The sequence below is a fragment of the Mesitornis unicolor genome, unplaced genomic scaffold, assembly GCF_000695765.1.
Source record: "Mesitornis unicolor isolate BGI_N332 unplaced genomic scaffold, ASM69576v1 scaffold3643, whole genome shotgun sequence".
NCBI classification, from domain to species: domain Eukaryota; kingdom Metazoa; phylum Chordata; class Aves; order Mesitornithiformes; family Mesitornithidae; genus Mesitornis; species Mesitornis unicolor.
The window spans coordinates 42,885-49,370 of record NW_010173795.1 but is presented as its reverse complement, the minus strand read 5'-3'; the positions used below and the strand labels follow the sequence as shown (position 1 = coordinate 49,370).

Below are 6,486 nucleotides of genomic sequence, written 5' to 3'. Positions count from 1 at the left end.
AGGAACCAGCAGCTCAGCAAGGGAAACCTAAATCGGCCACAGGGGAGAAGCACTAAAATAAAGAATCAACACTGACAATAAAAGTCAAAGGTGGGGAGGAAGGAGGCATTCTGTTTCTTGTCCATCAGCAGCCAGCTACTTAGATGGAACTAAGACTGCAGAAACATTTCTATAACAAAAAGTGGTTTAAATCACAAAGACATACTTTAAACAAATATGTCTCTCAAAAAGAAAAATAAATTAAGCTGGTGAATGGTACTACTGAATTTTAAGTCTGAAGCAATCTTTATTACAGAACAGTTTTTTCAAAATATTAAATTAACAATTGATCTCTTCATATTCCTGGAAATACACATCTATCAGAAGCATAGTTTCAGATATTTGAAACTTCATCCATTTCTGACTTTCATTTGCCAAATAAATTGTCTGTTTTTAGAAGAGCTTAAAGACTGATGCACAAATTATAACTGTCTAAACAATATTTCAGGTAACTTTGAGCACACAAACACATGTTATGGGCAAGGTAATTGGTAACAGAAAGGTCTTTCCTTGTCATGAGGCAGCAGGAGGCCTGAATACGCAGCTAGATTAGCAGTGGGCAAGTGTACTTAGACTAATGGGTCTTGGTGGTACCAGGTTAACCTTTGGTCACTTAGTAATAGACCTTATTGTCATTTTTTTTTCCCCTTTTCTTAATCCATTTGAATAAGTCATTGCAATTTTTCCTGGGGTTTTGACAATTTATCCAAAATCTGGATAGCTCTGTATTTACATATTTCCAGTTGAGTTAAATAGGCCTTGCTGGAAAAGTGTGGTTAAAGAATACAGTTTTTAGATAGATTTACAAGTCTTCATGCCCTTGAATTAGACAAAGAACTCAACATCAATGGAAATTTAAGATGCAGCCTTCAGTAGAAACAGTGAAACAGTGCTCTGAAAGTTTGAAAGATTTGATAAACACGGAAAAAAAATCAATAGGTAGCAAAGACGAAGTTTCATCAGAGCATTCAGCCTAAAAAGTATTAAATAACTTAAACTTTTGTGTAGTTTAGTGGGAAATCAAGTTTGCTAGGGAGCTCTGGAAAGTCTATCAAGACTTTGAAAGATAGACCTTCTCATGCTAATTCAAGTAATTATACTCATGTAAACTCAGTTTGGAAAGAGAATCTGTGTGTGTTGGTGAAATCTGCTGTTCAAGTTTACTGCTGAATAGGAATGAAGAGTTGATAAATGCACAAATACACTGGGTTTTTATGCTGCTTGAAATACACAAAGGAACATTTGATAATATTTCAGAAAAATTTCAGAACAAAATGTGCATGTGGCAGGGCTGAGCAGATGACAGAGGGTCAGATTTTTTATTATAATTTCCTTTCGCTGCTCTTCTGACATTGCAGAGCTGTACAGAATCATACTCATTCCATTTTTCTATACTGAATGAAGGATAGCATGAGGATGGGATGGGGATAGTAGAGGATAGGATTTAATACATGTTGCCAAGTTCCTTCTGTCCATTACTGATAGAAACTTGTCTTCATGCAGATGTATGAAAGGAAATGTAAAAGCTTAGAATTACTGCAGCTAACAAATACACATTATTACAATTGCTTTTAATTAATTACCATCTCACGTGAAAAGCGTTCACTGGCATAAATTTTAGAGATACTGTGTAATGTCAGCACCAGAATCTCTCAGAAGTAGGGCATCAGTCTCCAAATACCAGTATTTCAGTACAACTTTATACAACTGCCTGTCCTCCTGTAATTGATCTTGCATATTGCTTATATGTTACAATTCATTTTTCCATGACATTTACAAAGTAAATTTACAAAGATTTCATTTCTTTTTTTATGTGTACTCAGTTCATTCTTTTCAAATATTTTTAAAATCCATTTTAAAATCTTGGATTGATTTTGTACCAGGTTCTTCACTGGAAGTCTGAATTGATTGATTGCTTCCTTATTTTTCAAGATAATTTGAGACACTGATTTGTTTTAAGTCTGTAAGTCAGTGTCAAAATACATTAATCTTACTGAATTTTAGCTCTTTTCTAAATCGTTACAGCTGTTCTGTTCTTATTTCATAGTTGCATAATTTTATGTTGTCTTATTTACCTTTAATAGGAACTAAATTTTTTAAATGTGTATCATAAATTATTCTTCTGCATCCTGACATATATCTTTTGCATCCTGGTTACGTAACGTCACAGGTGCTTGTCTCTCAAGTTATTTGCTTAAAATAATAAAACCAAGGAAGCTTCAGTCCCATGGAAAAAAATCCTAGTTCTGTTTTGCCACTTTGTAATACACTGAAAGGAAGCAGTAGTTACAACTCTCTAGCCACAGCTGAGAGGATTTCCTTGAAGAGTTCTAATTCCAGAGGAAGAAACATTTTTTTTTCCTGTTAAATTGGATGACAAAACTAAGGAATTAGTTAAAATACCCAACTTGTTTTCTTCCTGTTTTGTTTGGTTTGGGTTTGGCATTTGTTGTTCTTTTTTTAGAGGGTGGGGTGGGGTAGGGTGTTTTGAGTCTTCTTAACATTCTGCTTCACAGACAATAAAGACAAGGAATTCATTAGGCATTTCCTGAGCTGCTTCAGTAACTCAAGGAGCTTTCCCAATATATCTCAATATCAATTAAGTTACTTTTGGATTTATCAGTGAAAATTGTAATATCTCTACTGCTTTTTGGGGGTCAATACACAAGTCAATGAATTGATATATTGTCAGTGCTCTCTTTTAAAACTAGCAATCACAGTACCCACGTGCACATGAAGAAGTTGAAATTAAACAGACTATCACTAGGCATGACAAATCTCACCTCAGGAATTAAGAGAAACCACTGAAAGCTGCAATTGTAGTATTTGGAGATGACCTTCAAATCTGTCGGTTTATTTCTGGAACAACAGCTGATGTTTATGTTGTATGTCATTGTATCATTAGAACTGATACACATCTGTTCCATATTTCATCATCTGGAAAGGCCAATTAAAAAGAGTAGTCCAAAATGTTAGATTTAGTTTCTAACAGTAACATAGCAAGGAAGTAGTAATTAATCATGTGTACATCTTAAAATGAAATTTGGGAGCAACCTAATAGATTTAAACTCAGCTTATCCTTATATGCTGCCATTTGAGACTGTTTCTAATTATTTTTTCCTACTGCTTTTCCAATGGTTTTTCATTCTCTCATTTTCACTAGAGACTTTTTGGTCAAACTCTTTTCTCACTTATACCAGTGTAAATCTGGAGTAAGTCCTTTGCATTTAATTGAATTATTCTTGATTTACTTTAGTGAGTCTGAGAACAGAATATTACCCTTTTTCTTTAGCAGTAACCAACCTGTCCTTCTTAATTTTGAAACCACACTTAATCAAGCTTAGGTAGAAAAAAGTCTCCAAAGTTTGAATAGGCTAAGTTTTCTTGTTAGGAAAAGATATCCCTTAAACAAGACAGCGTTCTGCCTTCCTACTTGATAGAAAGATGTTGCACTGAATGGCTTGGGATTTTAAATTACCTGCCAAACAGGATTTAACTCTGGATGCCTCAGAAGTAACCTGATCCTGCTATTGGAGAAGAAGAAATCAGTTGCTTTTGTATTGTATCTTCCTAATGTCAATCACAGAGGAAGACTTTGTGCTGTACCCACAGACAGTGGTGTGGTTTGTAGGTAAGAAGATTTACTGGTCTCTCAAGATTATTGTAATGGCTGCTGCCCATCAGCACCATGAGCCTCAGAATAATACCATGACTGTGACTCTTCTGTGGTCCCCAACACTGTCCCACAGCAGCATGAAATATTATTAGAGATCAGAAGGCAATTGAAATGGGGTATTATGGGAACAGAAAATCAAATGCATTGTTTATTTTCAGGAAAAAAGATCATAAAGTAAAATTGTTTAGATTTTGAACTGTCAATGAAAATATAGCCTGTAACGTATCTTCACTGTTTTTCCTCTCGTTTTCTTGAAATATTTCTATAGAGATTGCCTGCCATATCTTCCAGCCCTTCTTCCAAGAAGATTGTAACTGTTGTCAGAAAAGAAAAAAAATATGGGTCAATATATTTGGCAGATAAAATTTTCAATAGAGAATAGTCATTTTAGGAGAGCTATTTCTGCTAACTGATTTTTATGAGTTTCCCTACTTTCCTGAAAACTATTATTTTTATCAGAATCTCTGCTTGGGCACCTCAAGTCTGAGCTTTCCCAGACATTAATTAGTTTGAAAATACAGCATTTTTTAAGGCACTTTTACTTCCTAGAGGCATCACAATCATACATTAGTTGTTTTATCTGCCCTAGAAAAGATGTTTTTAAAGCAGACACCAAAGGTCCTGATGAAATTTGTTTAGGACTGCCTAAGACCCTTATACCCAAAAGCCAGAAGAATTTAAACAAAAAGGTTGTTTCTATTTGAATCATCGAAGTAAACTACTAAAGTATAAATTATGGCACTTGAAATAGAAAGTCATTGTTTTGGTAGTCCTGCATAAGCATGCCAGAATTTTGTTCTAAATAATTTTTAAAAGCACAGTTTCTGTGGACTCTGCTGCACATTCTCCCATGAAGTAGAGTATGTTTGCAAATTCCTATGCAGAACTAGGAAGGAGGAGCGGAGAACAGATCCTTTAGGGGGTGACGGATCAGCCAGTCTTCACATGACAAAATTCACAGATCACCAATCAACAATTTTAGGCAGGAGCTTTTTCATCATCTTCATTGCTAGGGGCAGTGGGTGCAAGCTGGAGCATAGGAGGTTCAATCTGAACGTGAGGAAAAACTTTTTTACTGTAAGGGTAACAGAGCACTGGACCAGGCTGCCCAGAGAGGTTGTGGAGTCTCCTTCTCTGGAGACATTCAAAACCCGCTTGGACACATTCCTGTGTGACCTGGTCTGGGTGATCCTGCTCTGGCAGGGGTGTTGGACTGGATGATCTTTCGAGGTCCCTTCCAACTCCTAATATTCTGTGATTCTGTGACTAGTGGCAGTTGTTTAGGTCATTGTGAACAGCCCTCACCCACAAATTGAGAAAGAGGGATTAATTCCTCTGTCTTTGTTGCTGAACTGTGCTTCTCCGCTCCTGTATCAACTACATGGAGTGGGTTTTGTCATGAGAGAGAGAGACCAAAATTACAAGACATTGTTAAAGTTTTTTATTATTAATTTTTTGTTGTACCCTTCATATTCGGAAAGTTTATTTTCTTCTTGTTGCTGTTACAGCGACGTCCAAGCAGATGGCCGGCAATGAAATTCAGAAGAGGATCTGGACATCCTGCCTATGCTGAAGTGGAACCTGTTGGAGAAAAAGAAGGGTTCATCGTATCAGAGCAGTGCTAAAGTATCTAGGACAGAACACCAGTACTGGCCTACAGGTGTAAGACATTTACTTTGCCTCTGTTTAATGAAAAGGAGCCCTAAGCTGCTGTAGCCCAATAGAAGATTTTGGATAAGCTTTGTCCAAGAAGAAGAACTGTCTAAAATACCAGATTACCACTGCACGGTAGTTTTTGTTAGTGGACTGAGACACAACAGTTCATGCAGAACACTTGTCAGTGGACACTTACGGTATCAGAACTATGGCAAAAGTGCCATGTTATTGGCTTTAGGTTTGGGGATGCACAGTAATCAAGAACATAATAAAGTTTTGGTGCACAAGGGTATTGCCCTTTGGTTCAAGTGTTCTTCTCTGGTATCTCAAAGACAGAGAGCACTAATCAGTGTTCACAAGTGATCAAGGAAAGTATCTCAACGCAGGTAAAGAAGTAAAAAAGGAATTTTCCAATCTTTCTGTAAGTGAGTGTGAAATGCACTCACTTTTCAATTCTAAATTAACCTACCCACCGAACTGAGCGAGTCACAATGTATATGCTTTCCAGGAGTAGTACAATGTTCCATGTACATTGCTGATTGCTATCCTTCTAAACAACTCATGATGTACAAATTGGTAAGAAATGAAGACAATGAAGAATTCTCACAATGGTAAAATTATTTTATTTCATGGGAGTTCACAGTGAAATTGGGCTGATTTTCAGTTTCAGTGTTCACTAAAAATTATCAGGTTGTTTCACTTCTGAGCAAAAGGCTGAAGTAAAGGCAACAGATCCTTCTAGCTGCCAGACATCTTATGGACCATTTCTTAGGCAATGTGATACGAAAAACAAGATTTTAAACAAATGTGTTTCTATCCTTAGCCATTTCTTTGTGAGTCCTTACTGAGAAGCACCACAGACTTCGGTGCACCCCTCCCAGAGATTCAGATACAAGTGTTATTGAACCCTGCTGATTCATACAGTGATTTTGTTTAATGCACATAGTAGTTGCATAAATATATATATAAATATATTTTTTTTTATAGCTAACACAAGGCAGGCTCTTGTGACTGTTAAGACTGCATTTTTGTCATCCAGACAAAGGAAATGGATTGCATTACTGCATATTTCCACTGAGTTGTAAAATAATCCTTAATATTAGAATATTTTTATG

The 6,486-nt window shown here is 36.2% G+C and overlaps 1 long non-coding RNA gene across 1 annotated transcript in view; it reads left to right on the top strand.

Annotated features, from left to right (window-relative positions):
* Window positions 1–5,654, top strand: part of LOC104537823 — a 12,217-nt gene extending 6,563 nt beyond the window's left edge. The window contains exon 2 of the long non-coding RNA XR_728110.1: window positions 5,224–5,654. This is a non-coding gene — a long non-coding RNA (uncharacterized LOC104537823). The remainder of the gene's footprint in view (window positions 1–5,223) is intronic.
* Window positions 5,655–6,486: the final 832 nt, after the last annotated feature.